Source organism: Solanum stenotomum, chromosome 6 (assembly GCF_019186545.1).
Source record: "Solanum stenotomum isolate F172 chromosome 6, ASM1918654v1, whole genome shotgun sequence".
NCBI classification, from domain to species: Eukaryota; Viridiplantae; Streptophyta; class Magnoliopsida; order Solanales; family Solanaceae; genus Solanum; species Solanum stenotomum.
Window position 1 is genome coordinate 3,700,436 of NC_064287.1, and position 18,491 is coordinate 3,718,926.

General features: G+C 31.6%; 3 non-coding genes and 1 pseudogene across 3 annotated transcripts; 1 reads left to right on the top strand and 3 right to left on the bottom strand.

Annotated features, from left to right (window-relative positions):
• Positions 1-4,894: 4,894 nt before the first annotated feature.
• On the bottom strand, positions 4,895-4,978 carry TRNAL-CAA (transfer RNA leucine (anticodon CAA)). Its single transcript has one exon. It is a non-coding gene; the product is annotated as a tRNA-Leu (tRNA).
• A 336-nt stretch (positions 4,979-5,314) lies between these two features.
• On the top strand, positions 5,315-13,314 carry LOC125868396 (F-box protein CPR1-like; annotated as a pseudogene).
• TRNAL-CAA (transfer RNA leucine (anticodon CAA)) lies at positions 11,290-11,373 on the bottom strand. Its single transcript has one exon. It is a non-coding gene; the product is annotated as a tRNA-Leu (tRNA).
• Positions 11,801-11,871, bottom strand: TRNAG-GCC (transfer RNA glycine (anticodon GCC)). Its single transcript has one exon. It is a non-coding gene; the product is annotated as a tRNA-Gly (tRNA).
• Positions 13,315-18,491: the final 5,177 nt, after the last annotated feature.

The following is an 18,491-nucleotide window of genomic DNA, read 5'->3' on the forward strand; positions in this document are numbered from 1 at the left end:
TTGTTTGATTAATTTGTATACTGTTAAAACCATGATTTCGTGAGAAATAGGCGCAATATATGAAAGATTTGAGTATAAATGTATAAAATATAAATAGTTTTATCGTTGTAGATTAAGTAGGTATAGTAAAATTGTAATATTGATTACTATTTTCTTTTTTTGAAAATATAAATTAAATGTAAAATGTTGAATGAATTTGGTAGTATAAATGTAATGAAATTGGTATGAAAGTGTGTTCACTAATGTGTAAAAAAGTTATTTAGATTTTTGAAGAAATGTATGAAAAGTGTTTTAATTTGGTATGAAATTTGAAATTTTATTGATTATATATGATTTGTCATTTGTGTATAAATTTGTGTGAGAGTAATGAATTATTTGGTATGAGAAATGTATAAGATTGATATGAATGATGATTGTTGTATGAAATGTGTATTAAGTGAGTATGGAATGTGAAATATTATTTTTTGTATGAAATTTGTTTTGTAGTGTACTGTCTGAATGATATTTGTATGAAAAAATAATGACGAGTGTGTATAATTTTGTTGTTATTATAATTAATTTATGATGGAACAGGAAAATATGTAATTCAAAAAGTGTCAGAGCATAAATTGATACAAAAAAAATATTGTTTCAGTGTGTATTATCATATTATATATTGTTTTGTAAAGTTTTTTGTACTTTTGTATCCTGTAATACTAACAAAATAATTTATGATGGAACATGAAAATATGCAATTCAAAAAGTGTTGGAGCATAAATTATTGTCGTCTGGTTCAAAAAGAATTGTAGGGAGACCATAACATGAATGTTGGAAAGGATTTGCTGATGTGAAATGCAAGAGGTCTAAGGTTACGTGCAGTACATGTCGTCGGGAGGAACACAACAAGAAGACATGTTCAAATTACCTTGCTGAAAAAAAAGACATATTTATTTTTATTTTGTTTTGGTTGTTTTAATGTGACAAACTCATGTTTTGATTTATTTTGTCTTTTAAGTTAATGAATTATAATTTCATAACATTTATTATGTGTACTAGTTAATCATTTGTGTATTAAGTGTTTTTCAAATGTATAGTAAAAAAAACTAGATAATGATGGTATGCAATTGATATCAATTGAAAATTCAAATCTTAGTATGAAATTGGTATACATTTGGTATCCAACTGATGTCTCAGCGATAAAATTGAAAAAGAAACTTGTAATTGAGATTTCAACTGAAATAGTCAACCTAAAACTAGTTAATCTTGCATCTAATTTATATACATTTGGTATCGAATTGATATCTCATTGGAAAAATTGAAAAAAAGGCATGTAATTGAGATTTCAACCGCATTAGACAACCTAAAACTAGTTAATTTTATACCCAATTGGTATACATTTGATATCTAATTGATATCCAATTGGAAAAATTGAATAAAACATGTAATTGAGATTGCAACTAAATTAGTCAACCTAAAACTAGTTAATTTGTACCCAATTGGTGTACACTTGGTATCGAAAAAAAAACATGTAATTGAGATCTCAAATGAATTTGCCAGCCTACCAACAATATTCATGTTTCATTCCGATACCAACTTCATTTTATAAGTAGTTATAAATTAATTATTTCACATAATTTATACAAAAATTAAATCAATTTCATATCAACATTCATACACTATATATAAAATTCAGTTCAGACCTATATTATTCATGTTTCATTCCATATTCATGTACATAAATTTTAATAAAACAGTATATCATATTTGAAAAAAAATTCACACCAATATTATTCAAACATCATACCAGATTTCATGTGCACTGTGGCATTTAACAAATGACACTAAAATCAACTAATTGGGCTACCGATATCAAACCAATTTCATACCAATATCAAATAACACTTCATACCAGTTGAATACCAACATTCCATCACATTTCATACAATATTCATATATCATATATTAATGTCATATTCATACAAATATTATTCAAATTTCATATAGTTTTCACATCAATATAAGTTTTGTAACAACAACAATCATAATACAATATTTTTAACACAAAAAAAAATACTAAATTGAATAATTCAAAAATAAATTAAATAAAATGCTTATCCTAACCACTTTTTTGCCTTTTTTTGAAATTGGGATTTCTGAGTCCTCCTTCCTCGTTGTTCTTCTTGTTGATTGGTTTTGAAGACTGACCAATTTCGACATTTATTGCTTTTTTTTTCTTTTTAATCTCACTTACGAAATTTGAATCCGAATCTGAAACAGAATGAGTCGCTTCTACAATTTTCACCTTCCTCTTTTTTCCCTTTTGATTTGCATGACTAACTGTTTTCTTTGCTTGACTAATCTTCAACTGAGAAGAAGCATCTTTTACCGAAATTTCATTATTTGTTGGCATTGCAACACTTATCTCTAGTTCAAGAGCAGAAACCTTGGCCAACGCCTCTTCTCGAGTTGCCTGCTACCGACAATAAAAGAGTTGATATAGAGAACAAAAGAATAAAAAGAAAAAATCAGAATTCATATCTGACATTCTTTCCTGCACATATAATTTTTAAAACATGTGCTAATTTTAAAACAAATGCATATCCACTTCTAGTGGGGCACAAGTAAGCATTCGCTTCTTCCAATTATCAAACATAACAAAAAATTCATACAGAAAGGAAAGTATGTTATCTTATTTTTTTTCCTTCCACATCCATGGGGCTCAATCGTGAGTTCTGCTGATTTTCTTTTTTAATGAAGAAAACGAACGTTGAAGATGGTGAGAGAAAAAAAATTAGTTCTATGTAAAAGAGGAACGTGGGGGTGGGGGTGTGAAAACTGAAAAAAAATCTCTAAAATGGTGTAAGAGATAATGACAATTGATTATCTTGTTTCTCTTACTTATTAATTGTAAGGTAATTATAAAAATAATAACTAATTAATTAAATCAAATAAATTAAATTGTAGATTAAAACTAATATGTTAATACTTGTAATTAAGCTATTATAAGTAGTAATATATAAAAAGTACATCTAAAGGCTGTAATATTATGCCTTAAATAGATATGTGGGGTGAATTTTCCTTTTTTTTTTATAATCGGTCACTTAAAAAGACGGTCGATTAGAATTGATGGTGAGACCTATTGACATAATAATGTACATTAAAACGTGACAAATTCATTAAACATAAATCACTATAGATATATTGAAATTGATTAGTAACCTACTAACCTATAATAATAAACAATTATCCTGCTATGGTCAATTAAAAGCACAATGATAATGTAATTATTTTTCAATATTACTGTATATAACTTAAATCCGAACATTATGATCTGAAATTCAATTTCCTGATGCATATATTTATTTCTATCCAAAATTCTTTTTGGAAAAAAAAAAAAGAAGAAAAAAAAAATTCTTCTAATAAGAAAAACAACACCTCAACTAGTTGGACTGCATGTGACTTGGAGAGTGAAATGACCTTATGAAATAAACTAATTAAGTGTTGGGATTTTATCCTATTTTTTAAAAATAAAATTTGAAATTTACTTTTTCTCCGAAAAAAAAGTTAAACTATTACCATAATTATTTTAACTATTTCTAAAAGAAAATATAATTCCTTTCCATATTTAGGTATTCTTTCCGGAAAGCTTGAAACTCAAGATCACTATTCTCATTCCAAGAACATAATAACATTCACGATGTAGTTATTTAGAGAGTTTTATTTAGGGGGAGATTTTTCTCCCAACATATTTAAATATTTTCTTTTATATTATAATTTTTTTATATGTAGGTCAATTGGTCAAACCATATAATGATATTATGCTTTTAAGTATAGTTTTGGTCAGCTAACTTATCACTTTTATAATTTACAATTTTAAGCTTCCTCATGACGTTCTAATTCATTCAAATCCAATATTAAGCGCTGCTGAAACGCCAAGGAAAATTCTTTGTAATAATCACAAGTTAGAGTTGCAATGTCTGTTGGGAAGAATCCGAAAGTGAAGGAAAAGAGGAGGAAAGGGGATCGTAGGCCAACCATTAATCACACGTTAATTCATCGATACTTTTTAACCATCAAAATAATAGCCAAAATATATATATAATTGTACATAACTAGTATTTTTTATATATATATTTAGTTAGCGACTGTAATTATTCTTGGTAAGCAAACAAATAAATATGATTGTTTGTTTGATTGATTGGGAGTATTGGATGCCCTCTCTTCTCTCTAAATGGACATTTAATGAAAAACTAGGAAATTTCGTTTAGATAGACCATGGGAAGATTTACACATCATTTCACAGGAATGTTCACTATTTCTAAATCTTGAATTAATTAACTATTATATTAAGTGAGATTAGTGTGTTTGCAATTATAAATGTCAATGTGAGATTTTATTTATACAGATTTAACAATTTAACAATTTAACTTTTTCCTTAAACTAAGTTTTGTATGACTTGTCATTATTCATGAGCTAATTTAGAGATTTATTGTGAGCGGAGTATTTATCTTCATCAAAGATCACTGGTGTATTTTGTGTGTATGTCTGATCTTTATTGTACGCGTGAAGAAATAAAATCGAATATAGATGTGTAAAGGCACTAATTTGAGTCCTATATCATTATTTTGTCATTTTATTATTCGTCTTGTCACTATGGAACTTTATTCATACGCACGTAATATATATATATATATATACTAAACAAAGACAATTTTCTACATACATATTTTATTGACATGTGTAATGATCTTGGGTTGAAACCAAAAAAAAAATTATGACTCTCAATTTAATTTTGTCTTAGTTAAATACTACTTAGATAATTAAAGAATATTTATTGTTATAATTTTATGTACTATATATACTCCAAAAAATTTATGGCTTAAAAATGATGAGTTAGGAAAAAGGAAAAAAAAAGTGTCAGAAGTGGGATTTGAACCCACGCCCTCTTACGAAGACCAGAACTTGAGTCTGGCGCCTTAGACCACTCGGCCATCCTGACTTATTTGTTGTTTGATCTACGATTTTAGTATTTGTATTAATTGTTATACTCATTTTGAGAAAACATTATATATATATATATAACCAAAGTGCATAATATAAATGGAATAGGAGGACAGAGTGATTAAATAAGAAATTATGTCTGAATCGTCGTTATTCAACTTAATTACTCTCACATTTGATCACCTTTTGCTTATAAAAAACTTAAAACATACTTTGAATAAGATTTTTATAGACATTCTTAATATTAGAGTTTAGAAAGGTGTACTATAACAATATAACATCCTTCCATAAATTATAAATACTAATAATAAAATTTTCAGAAGACAAGAATACAATGCATGGGAATCGAACCCTCACTAACAAAGTTTTGACGCATCAACAAGGTGATAATGTTGGTCGTGCAACAAGTGAAAAGGGGCTACAGATTCTTGGTGGACACGAATTATTTTTAGCTTCGAAGCAAGGTGAGAAACTTATTGTTTTACGAGCTGAAAATTCTAGCAATGACAAGAACACATTTGAGAATTTTGGGCAGAGACTAATTGATGGTGTTGAAGATGCTAAAAATATATATATGGGCAACACATTTTGCAAGTTGGAAAACGAGAATGCAACTGAAATTGGAGTAGTCAAATACTTTTCTCGACTAGTCAAAATAATTCTCTAAGTCACGAAATAAGTGCAATTGAGAATTCTCAGGACATTGATGGTTCATTATTAGCATCAATGCAGATGGTGTTTGGATTGATTTAAGAGTTGGTCAAACATATTTATAAGTCACTTTTTTACTTCTGAAAGTGTTTGACAAATATAAAAATAACTTAAAACAAGTTAAAAAAAACAACATAAAATAAGTTAATAAATGTTTGACAAGGTTAAAAATAACTTCAAATAAGTTAAAATTAAAACCAAAAGTAGGTCTCCCTTACTTTTTATTTTTTTTGACTTAAAACTCATTTAAGTTTGACTTTTTTATTTTTAACTTAAAAACTTTTTTTTTTAAGCCAATCCAAACTAACTCGCAAGACAAGAATTTGAACAAAGGGAGAAAAGTTGACAACAAAGAACATTGGGACATAATAATATACATGATATAATGCTTCTACAGGTAGTGAAAAGAGGTAGGATATTGTGATGGAACCAGGTTAATAAAGTAATGCCTCAAAAGACCTATAAACTGTTTATGTTCAATAGTTTTGATGCTTTATTGAATGCAATTGAAAAATATGGTAATGTTATGGGTCCAATATTACATATTTCTAATCATGAAATAGTTGAGATTATTCAAGAAAATCAGATTGTTACGTTGCTCAAATTCAATACATTAATCAAGCTCATAATGTACACCTCAGCTCATGAGGTCTCATTGGTGGACTCCATCAATTTGTTAATGAACTTATTACTATAATACTTTTTAGAAAAAATTGACATACTTTCGTCAATTATTTTTCGTATAAAAATGCACAAAAATTATTTTAAAAAATGGATATTATTATTTAAAAACAATTAACATCTTTTTTTAAAAAAAATTAATAAAAGTATACAAATTTGTCTATATATTTAGGTCTTTATTTGATAACCCTGTTACTGAACTATCTGACTTGAATAATCCCATGAAAGACCAATGTGAAGAAGCATTTTGGATTGTGGGTTTTGTCAATGGATTAATTTGTCTTGTTCATGAGTTTCTCTTGTGAAATGATTTGTTTATATAGAATATATCCATCAATTAGAAAGTACAATGAATTGCCTAATTCTAGACTTACATTGACGTATGCTTACTGTACATATGGTTTTGGATATGATGAGTTTCGTGATGATTATAAGGTAGTAGGTATTTTTTGTATGTATGGAAGTTCGCCTCATGTTGAAATCAAAATTTATAGTTCAAAGAGTGATTCCTGGAGAACGATTCATTGTTTAAAGGATTGGATGCATTTTAGTAGTTCGAGGGTGTTTGTGAAGGGGAAATTTCATTGGACTACTAATACTCGTGATTATAATGAGTGTGAGGTAGGTGAGATTATTTATTTTGGTTTAGCTGATGAGAATGTGGGAAAGGTGGAGCAGCCTTACTATGGAGAAGGAAAAAGTATTTCGGAGTTGGGAGTGTTGGGATGTGATCTTTGTGGGTTTTCTCATCATTTGACAATTGGCGTAGATGTTTGGATTATGAAGGAGTTAAAAGGAATCTTGGATTAAGATGTGCACCATTGAGTATCCTAAACACAAGAAATATCGATTTTCTCCATCCATTTTCTTGTCAAACAATGGTGATGTTTTGGTTGGGTATGGATCAACATTCATCGATCATATACAATCCAATGGATGACTCTTTCAGATATCCAGAGGTTATTAACCGTGATTACTGGCGTATGGGGATAATCTACGTACATTGAAAGCCTAGTTTCTCTTCTTTCTACTGAAGGGCTTAGGTTGTAAGATTAAATACTTTAATGCATATCAGGATCTTGAACATGATAATCTTACATAGAGAATGTTAGAGAACATACCTGATGAGGAAGACATCATCACAGAGAGAAGCGGAAGCGTTAGTCGTAAATTGGTTTCTACCTCCTTGCGCTAACTTTATGTTACCACAACCGTTAGCAATGAAATTAATGTAGAGAATATGTGGTAACCCTAATGGGTGGAGGGAGGACCAATTTATAGAGGTTATGACTTAATCTGGTACGTCCATCAAGTAACCAATGTACGGACGAGATCTATTCCTTATTAAATATTATTTATGGTATTACTTTGATTCCAAGTAAACTTGGGCCATAAGTAAGAAATAATTAATAGTAAATAAATAATAATTCTTACATTCTCCCACTTGGCCCAATGACCATATAACATTAATATTTAATAAACATTAGTTGCGCGTCTAATAAATCTCTTCTATAATGTTCATTATAAATACCACAATATAACAAACTACTAATGCGAGTTATGGCGGTTGTACATAAATTTTTAGCTACATACTTCCTTCCATATACTACTACATTAGCAACTTATCGTACTAGGTTCATAAGCTATAAAACATATAACATTATGGTCCACAATAATGTCTCATAGAGACTTATCTTGTGATATGTGTACACCATTATGAGAAACAAGAAATTCATTAATGTATATCAGAAACACATAATTTGAGCTCAGAGTGTAAAAATACCATAAGTGCATCAATCATAAGTACAACCAAGACCCATTCTTTGAACATGTTCTTTAAATGTCTTTGGTTGTAAGCCTTTTGTTAACGGATCTGCAATCATGAGATCAGTTCTAATATTCTCAAGTAACACTCTTTGTTTCTGAACTTCTTCCTTGACGGTAAAGTACTTTAATTCCATATGTTTGGCACCTTTGGAGTACTTATCGTTCTTGGAGAAGAATACTGCTACAGTATTATCACAATAAATTTTCAGCGGCTTGGTAATGGTGTCGACAACCCCAAGTCATGAAATGAAGTTCTGCAGCCATAATGCATGAATTGTGGCTTCATAACATGCCACAAACTTTCTTTGCATTTTTTTTTTTTTTTTAATTTATTAATCCATTCCAAGATTACTTTGATATCTTCCTAGCATTCTGACCGCAAAACTAATATTCGGTCTTGTGAAAGTTTGAACATACATCAAACTTCCAACAATAGAAGATGAAGGAAATGATTTCATTTCTTTTCGTTCTACATCATTCTTTGGGCATTGCATAAGATTAAATTTGTCCCTTTTTTTTTTTTGAATAGGAACTATTCTTGTTGAACAATTGTTCATGTTAAATCTCTCTAGAACTCTTTCGATATAGCCTTTTGAGACTGTACCAATAATCCTTGTGATCTATCACAGAATATTTCTATCCCTATCACATAGGATGCCTCACCCATATCTTTCATTTCAAAGTTCATAGAGAGAAAGTCTTTCGTCTCACGCAATATGCCTAAATCATTAGCAGCAAGTAAAATGTCATCAACATACAAGACTAAAAATATAAACTTACTCCCACTAATCTTTTGGTATATGCATCGATCAACGGTAATTTCCTTAAATCCAAAAGATGTTATGGTATCATTAAACTTTATATACCATTGTCGTGAGGCTTGTTTGAGTTCATATATTGACTTCTTTAGTTTGCACACCATCTGATCTTTTCCTTTAATTTCGAAATCCTCTGGTTGGTCCATATAAACATCCTCCTCGAGGTCTCTATTAAGAAAGACAGTTTTCACATCCATTTGATGTAACTCTAAATCATAATGAGCTACTAAAGCCAAAACAATTCTTAATGAGTCTTTCTTTGAGACCGGTGAAAAGGTATCTTTATAATCAATGCCTCCTTTTTGAGTGTATCCCTCGGCACCATTGAGTATCCTAAACTCAAGAAATATCGATTTTCTCCATCCATTTTCTTGTCAAACAATGGTGATGTTTTGGTTGGGTATGGATCAACATTCATCGATCATATACAATCCAAAGGATGACTCTTTCAGATATCCAGAGGTTATTAACCGTGATTACTGGCGTATGGGATAATCTAGCCTAGTTTCTCCTCTTTCTACTGAAGGGCTTAGGTTGCAACAAAAACAATGTGTGGAAAAGCTCAGATCAAGACAATCTAGTAACAAATAACCGGTAAGATTACTTTTTCTACTGCTTAATTCTGTTTGTTATTTCAAATATAGAACTAGAAATTGCATATGTAATAGGAAATCTTCAAACCATATTGCTTGGGATCTCGTTAGTTATTTTTCCTTTATGCACTACTTTCATGAACAATAATAATTTTGTCCTTAAACTTCAAACTTAATGCCGCTGGACATTTTTCTCTTGTTATGAGAATGTTACACCTCTAGACATAGTAAAATAAAGATCGGAATGTGGAAGTTGAATGCACCAATTACACTGAGGTCCTTCTCTAGGTTGTAGTTTGATCGATAGGGATTCTTCAATAAATCTTTTTTAGGTGAAAACTTAATAGCGCAAATAGATGTACTTGATAATTCTGGAAACAAGGATTATAGTTTGGCATAGTGTCTAATTTTGGATTTTCCCCTTGCTGCTAATATCTAACTCTATAATTGTATGTTAATTTTCTTTAGGACTATCTTCTCAATATTGTTTTACTTATTTGGTCAATCAAAGTATGAGTCTTATTTTACGTAGCCAACAAAATTTCACATGAACAAGACTGCACTGCCAGGAAAAAACATTCACGAGGGTAGAGTGGAAGTCCTAAATAAGATTGGAATATTAGAAGAAAAGAGATTTTGGGATGAACTTCTTTTAGTACTACTATTATAAATTCTGAACAAGAATTAGTCCCTCTACGGCAAACTCTTTAAGGGTATCTTGTTTCTAAATAGTGGCAATTTGTGCTCCCTCTGTTTATTTCTACTTGTAATGATTATTAGAGTGAAGTGAGACTATAGAGAATATGGAAATTGAGGAGAGAGAAGTAGATTCTTATTATGAGAGGGTCCTAATCCGAGTTACTTTTTCCAAGTTCTTTTTATTTGATCATAAATAGAGCTGCAAACAGTAATTCACTAGGTAGTCATACAATGCTCATCCCAAGTTTGACCTAGCCCTGTCAATTTCTTCGAGTCTCGGTCTTGTGATCTCCCTACAAATATATCGATCACACACATTTAGGCCAGTCCTAAAAGAGAGAGGCTCCAAAAGTACCGACTCGCAACTCAGAGCATAGGGAATCTATTCTCGAGTCCAACTTCTCACTTTGAGCAGCATAATGATCTCAAGTGGATCGGTGCTAGTACTCCTTGTGACTTATTATTAACGGTAAAGTTGTATTCATGAACCTATACGTTACGGGGTTGAGCCGTGGAAGCAGCCAATAATGCTTGCATTAGGATAGACTGTCTACATCACACCCCTACTGCCCTTTTTTATTTATTTTATTATTAATAATAGACAACATATGTCTCCTGAACTTGCACCTGTGCTGCTGTCTAGACATCAGAAAAGTGAGCTATGGTGTATTTCTTCATGTTTCATTACTTAAAGTCTATTTGAATCACTCTGAGGTTTACTGGTGCTTTGTGAATTGGTTTTCATTGTTAATAGACAAAACTAGTTATAAAGAGTACACTTTTATGACAATTTAAAACCATATCTAAACTGAGGGATACAACAACCATGAAGAGTGCAAATTTTCTTATTAACTAGTATGATCGATTTTTATCCAAATCGTGAACATCTGGTAAGAATTCAATAGTAATTAACCAAACAATAGTAAACAAATAAAAATACTAATTAACCAAACAATAGTAAAGTATATATTTTTTTTAAATGTCAGAAGTGGGATTTGAACCCACGCCCTCTTACGAAGACCAGAACTTGAGTCTGGCACCTTAGACCACTCGGCCATCCTGACTTGATGTACAATTATCTATTTGTTAAAAATTTAATTTATTGAACCTTTTCTATAAATTTTAGATCTTCAGCTGACAAAAAGGTTTCAACTTAAAATGGAGTACTAGTGTACGTAAATAATGTATGAAATATTGTTGGGTTCTTAGTTAAGACGTAAATAGAAAATGGAGAGACATGAAACATTTGAAATGCATCATTTTACAAGGAATTTTGTCCCTCATTAAATAGGAAGATTAGGATTATAGTGCTTACTTATATAACGAAACACTTTTTAAAAACTTTAAAAAGTTGAAACGAGAACAAATCTTGTAAAAAATATTTTATAAGTGGCCAAAAAAACCAAATATTGCTCATATCGCGATGCATTCCTGTTTTTTTATTTATTTTATGGTTTGTGCAATTGTGATTAAGGAAAAAAAAAAAAGTAATGCACCAGCCGGGAATCGAACCCGGGTCTGTACCGTGGCAGGGTACTATTCTACCACTAGACCACTGGTGCTTTGTGACTTGGTTTTCATTGTTAATAAACAAAACTAGTTATAAAGAGTACACTTATTATATTTGGAGCTGTTACTTTTTTTATTTTTCAAGTTGGTTTTCAATATTATATTGAAATTTGATCAATCCAGATTCGTGTAGGGTAGGATCCCATTTGGGGTTTAAGTGTGCAAAGCAAATCTTCTATTTTTGCCCCCCTATGACTATGCAAAATTGTAGATTCAAATCAACATAAATAATCATGACTCACATAAAAGCCTCAATACCAATATTAATCTTTGATAGTCATTCATACAAATTTACATGCACTATTATAACAAATGAACTATTCAACGCATACTATAAAACACAAAAAAATTATTTATTTTTTAAAAAGGAAGAATTCATTTCAAGTGATGGTGGAACAAGAAATTTATCTAAGAGATTCAAAAAGTTACTATTAAAATGTCATGCTTCAAATTTTGAATGTACGATTAAAGTAAAATTTTGAATTGTGACTTCATTGAAATTCTCCTTTATATCAAATGGAATTTAACGATTTATATATAATAATTATTTTTTTACTTTATTTGCATAGTATATATTTTTAGTAAAGAAATTAATTAGTTAACTATCTTCTTCTACTTAGTTTCGCCTCTGAATTTCATGACTTTTTTATACTGTGTCAATCATCACTAGCTACGAGTTAGTGTTAGTGTCACCTTTAGAATTAACTTGCAAGTGAACTGGTTTGTAGGGCTGGGCATAAATACCGAAAAACCGAACGGAACCGAGAAATTTTGGTATTTCGATTTTCGATTCGGTATTCGGTATATGTTTTTATATTTTTTAATATTTCGATTCGGTTTTCGGTATGTAATTTTTATGTTATTCGATATTTCAATTTATCAAAATATATTATATTATAATATATATTAATTATTAATATTAAATAATAAGTATAATTTAAATTAATAGTAAAAGTAGGCCAAAAGTTTGTCTTTTCAAACTTTTTTCTTACTTTTCCACTTTACAGAGTACAGACCCACCTTCCCACGTCTACAGTGAATCGGCGTTTCCACTTTCGGCCAGCACACGGAAATCGGCGTCCCACTTCCAGCGACCGTTCCCATTTCCGGCGACCAGCAGCACGCAACAGCCGCCAGTTGACCAGCAGGCAGCAATACGCAACACAACAACGAGCGACCAGTCGACCTTTCTAGTTTCCACACAGCTAGGCGCCAGCCGTGATCCGACCACCGACCACTTTCCCCTTCCGGCGACCACCGAATTAACAAAAACCAAATCGAATTATTTTGATTCGGTGTTCGGTACACATTGTACAAGAATCGAAAACCGAAAAAAAAATACCCGAAATCGAACCGAAATATCGAATGCCCAGCCCTACTGGTTTGTGATGACCGATTTTGACAAGGAACTTATTGAGATTTTAAAGTGTGAATAGAAAATACTCGTCATCGAGGAGAAAATAAGATTTATATGTATTGTACCGATGTGGTACCCGATCCCATACAACCACTTGTCTGTAGGTTCACATTGGACTTAAGCCACTCATCATCCGAATAATGATTATATACTCACTATATCTGCATATTTCAATATATGATATGCTCTCCAATTTCCTCTCATGGTTGCACATCAAGCATAACGTAGCTACAATATCATCATTCATAATATCACCACCACATTATAGAGTAATTACAAATTCATAATTGATATTATCAATGAATAATCAATTCAACAGTTTACATGCTAAATCTTACGAGTAACACATAATTTCATCAAAACAACAATTATGTCTGAAGACCAATTAACATGCAATACAACTCGCATGACATATTGGCAACTAAGTTCTAACTCCAAATAAATCATAACCTACCTCAATCGACGAACTGGAAGCGAACAAACTAAATTGTTGATGCCTTTCCTTTTCTCTACTCCTCAAAATGCTCAAAGTTTAATGCAAACAAAGTATGATGTCACTTTAATATCTTATTTGATCAAATGAAGGTCTTGGGGCATTCAAATAACCTAGTTCTACCTTTTTAGAAGGTTTGACAAATAATAAACGAATTATTTCAGAGATTTCCATGATCAATCCAATCTCATTCATGAAGTTCTAGTCCCATTAACCTTTCTTGAATAGTTTATATGCTCAAGAACCCTTTTAAATGGATTTTTTAGATGCCTAAATATTGAAATTAAAGTCTAAACTCACAATATCATGCTACAAGACCAAATTCAACGGAAAAATATATATTAAAAACATGCATAAACTATATAACTTATATTCTGCCCATCAATAATTAGTCTAGGGTTTATCCTACAAAGTTCTACAAAGAACTCACCCTTCAATTCCATAAAGAAAATGTACTAAGTAAGGAAAATTAAAGATGAATTGAAATCACTCACCTCATGAGAGAAAAGCCCAAAGTCTTAAAAAAATCGTCTTTAGGGTCCTTTGTTCATATATTCTAAGCTATGACTTATGAACAAGACGATGCAAAAAACTAATTTAAAACACGATATAAATTTTTCGACATTCACCAATGTAACACCTCGGACTTCAAAAGAACTAACTAGAAGTTCGTACAAATTAACCATCAGTTTTTAGTTTTGGGTCAACTTCAAACGACCATATATTTTAGCACATAAAGAGTTAGGTGATCTATGAGCTATCAGATCGAAGGTCTTTTAGTCCTCTTTCTAACACCACCAAATTTGCTAAATTTCAAGCTTGGAGTAAAAAGTTATGGCCATTTGAGTGAAACCTCCCTACTTAAGGCTTTTCATCCGTTTAAGGAAAGGGTATTTCGGTCTTTTTCTTACCCCACTAGTTTAACACATTTTTTTCACTCCTAATAAGGGTCTAATCAGATTTATATCACTTTTTCACATTCCTAAATGCTTAGAGTTTGAGAGAAGGGTTTCAAGAGGAGAAAAGGGCAGGTTTCAAGCGTTCTTTCGAGAATTGAGGAATTCGTCCAGGAAAATTGTTCTTTTCAGGCATGTAAGCCTCTCATAGTGTAGGACTCGTTCGTCTTCATGCCATACCTATACTTCATCCATGAAATCGTTTATTAAGATGATTTATGATTAGTTCTTGGTTTTAACGTCCTTCATTAACAATGGAGGTTTTAAGTTTCTTAAGTTGAGGATCTTGAGTGTGAATTGTGAATCTTGATAGGGTTTGTGTTAATTTAGATGAATTTGTGTTGGATTTGTGAATCAAAAAGTTTTTGGAAGAAATCATTCGATTCTAGATGAGTTAGGACCCAAAACTTAGAAGGAAAATTCGTTAGAAATTTTGGGTAGGGGTGTGGAGCGGCGCGACAGCTACTGCGCTACTACTGGTCAGTAGTTTGGGGCCTAGCGCGGCGCGCCAATAGTGCGCCCCAAACTTTGGATAGTAGTTTAGGGCATGGCGCCCTATGCCACACAGTGCGCTAGGGTCGCCTGGTCTTTTCCTTTTTTATCCTTCATTCCGTATATGTTCTTTCGAATCGTGTCCACGTTCTCTTCTTAATATGAACTCTTAAAGTCCTTATTAATACTTGAGAGATCCTTCATGTCCTAATCACATGTCCTAATTTACATTTCAAATTAAAGTAAGGTTAAGAGGAAAGTTCAAGAGGTCCTTTTGAGTCATTTTCGAGAATTCTTTTGCAATTGATTATAGTTTTGAACTAAGTCTTGAAGAAGTAAGTATGAGAATGAGAAGAGTTGTATTTCTTCTTTCAAAAATGAGTATAAGGGAACTAAGTATTCCCAAGTGTAACACTTTTACATTTTAAAAGAGAGACACGTCGATTTCTAAATGAGTTATGAGTTTAGAGATGTTTTTAGAGTACTACCTCTTTTAAAGAGGATCTTTTGAGTAATTACCTCAAATTGAGAAAGAGTTATGTTTTATACATTTGAGCATGAGTTTATATTATTGAGATTAGTATTAAGCACCGATATGGAGATGAGTTCAGACAACTCACATTCCTCATAAACCATGTAACCAACATGGGTAAAAGGTCGTACTTTTTTGGTGATTCCTTATTGCGTTTAAGCATAGCTTAATAGATCCACTTAGTTGAGGTATTCTATACCCCAAAAAGGTATAGGACAGTTCTAACAACGTGGGTGAAACACTGTATCATCACATATCTCATAGTAATGGTTGTCGATTAGAGAATCTCCCAAATAGGAGTAAATAGTATGTTGCTGTATTTTTATACATTTTGAGTTGATAACTACTGTTTTAAAAGCTTTAAATATTGCATCTTATTATTGCTTTCATGTTGGAGTTGAGTTGAGGTGAGTATTGTCTTCCCATGATACCAATTTAGTTATCTATGTTTCAGTTTTCCTTATTGCATGCTCGTACATTCAATGCACTGACGTCATTCGACCTGCATCTTATTTATGATGCATGTGTCAGGGTCATAAACCGACGCTTCGTTGATACCATTTGCACTTTAGCTAACTTTGGTGAGCCTTCTTGCTTTGGAGGACTTCACGTTTACATTTTTGTCTTATTAAGTTGTCGAGAGTCCTGTCCCGATATCTATCTTAGTATTTAGAGGCTTCATAGATAGTTAGAAGTTGAGGAGTCTCTCACTATTTCCCTTGTTAATGTTTTGAGACTTTGAGTCACTTATTGATGTTTATATAAGTATTTCCAGATATTTACTGAGTTGAGTTATTGTTGAGATAGTTTGAGTTAATCTTTGCATTTGGAGTTCCCGTTTTTGCTTGAGTAAGTCTTCTGCTAAGTAGTCAGTCAGACTAATGGTTCGCTTAGGGATCAGTAATGGTTCTCGAATGTCGGCCATGTACAACGTGTAGGCTCGTGACGTGACAACCAAACGACTTAAGTGTCTTCGCTATAGAGAAGCTAAACAATTCTTTTCAACTTGTTCATTTTTTGACTTTTTCCAATTCTCAATTCGTAGAGACCTATACAAATATACTATGATCTTATACAACTATAACAACGAAATAAGTCAGTTACAATAATACTTTTTTTTTAATCCAAACGAGCCAAAGGGCTCAAAATTTATAGCTCAACAAAATATGTACATAAACAAACTAAAAAGGCTGATGGGTTAAGACCCAAAGCCCACCAAATTAGCCTAACAAAAACAAAAGAGCAACTTTCACATATAACTAACATAAAAATTATATTTGTATGTTATAGCTATAGTTTGCATAATTGCGCTCCAGCGTTTGATTTGTATAATTCGCTAGATACATCCAATTTTATACAAATTATTCAGTTTTGTATAAATTCATTTATACATTGTAATTTGTATAATAAGATCTGTATTTATATAATTATAAGTGTATAGGGCGAAAATATATGTATTTGTATATATATTTTTCTCTCTCTTTATACAAACACAAACACATTTTATACCGAAATGTATAAAATGACTAATTGTATACCGAAAATGGCTAATTGTATACCAAATCAGATGACAAAAAAAAGGGATGATTGCTGTGAATTACAATTAAAATAAACTATGGCTATAACATTTAATTTGAATTAATAGTTTGCTATTTCATACAATATTTCCAAAAAAATAAGACAACCAAAAAATCTGCAAAACTAAAAGGAAAGAAAACAAAGAGGAAATGAAATGACATAGGCAAAAGAGGAAATACCAAGAACAATAACTTTTTGATCTACCGCGCCGGAGATATATGCAAGATCACAACTGAAGTTGTTAATCGATGGTAAGCTGACCGCTTTGAAAATCGAAAAGGTAACTCTTCGTGAAAATATTTTCGTCACTATTCTGAAACTTCAATAGTTAGCTAGATCTAACTTGAATCATTCCTTAAATGCAAGATTAAGCTGATTTCCTAGTTCGAATCCAAGTTCAGCGGTTTCTAAGCTCTCACTAGACGTTGCGTAATAGAAATCCAAGATGAAGTTGAACTTAATCAACTTATCTATACTGTAACATCCGGCAATTTGAAATAACTATGAAGAGGCTTAGAATTGGAAATAGTCTTTTTTTTAAAGAATTAAAAATCTGGAAAATTTGGCTAAGTATGGAAAAAAAAATGAGTTTTTGGCCAACTTTGAGTAGTTGTAACTCCTAGCTCCTGATGATTTAGGTGTAGTTCCAGTTATGGTTGCGAAGTTCGTGGAATGTTCTTTCCAACGCCACCGAGTTTGCTCGATTTCGAGTTTGTATGAGTGAGTTATGCCCTTTGGAAGTTGGGCAGTTGGCAGGAAAGTCTGTCCGGAAATTTGTAAGGGTATTTTGGTCTTTTCCCTAGCCTTTTCTTTTAGATATATATTAGTGTGTTAGACTGATTTTGATCAAGTTTTTCTCATTTTAAAGAGTGAGAGTGAGGGTTTGTGAGTGAAGAGGAGAAGAAGAGGAGAAAGAGAAGATCAAGCAAGGTTTTGTCCAAGATCGTCGTGGATATCGTCGGGGGTGATCCCTACTAGGTATGTGAGCTCATAGTGTTGGGTTGGTTCTTTCCCTCACACGCCAAACTCGTTTAATTTCGAGAAAAGATTTAGTTGTGGTTGTTGAAATCTTGTAGTGATGTTTATTGAAGTTGTAGTTGTGTTGTGTTGAAGTTCTTGTTGGTTTGGTGGATGTTTCCGGGGAT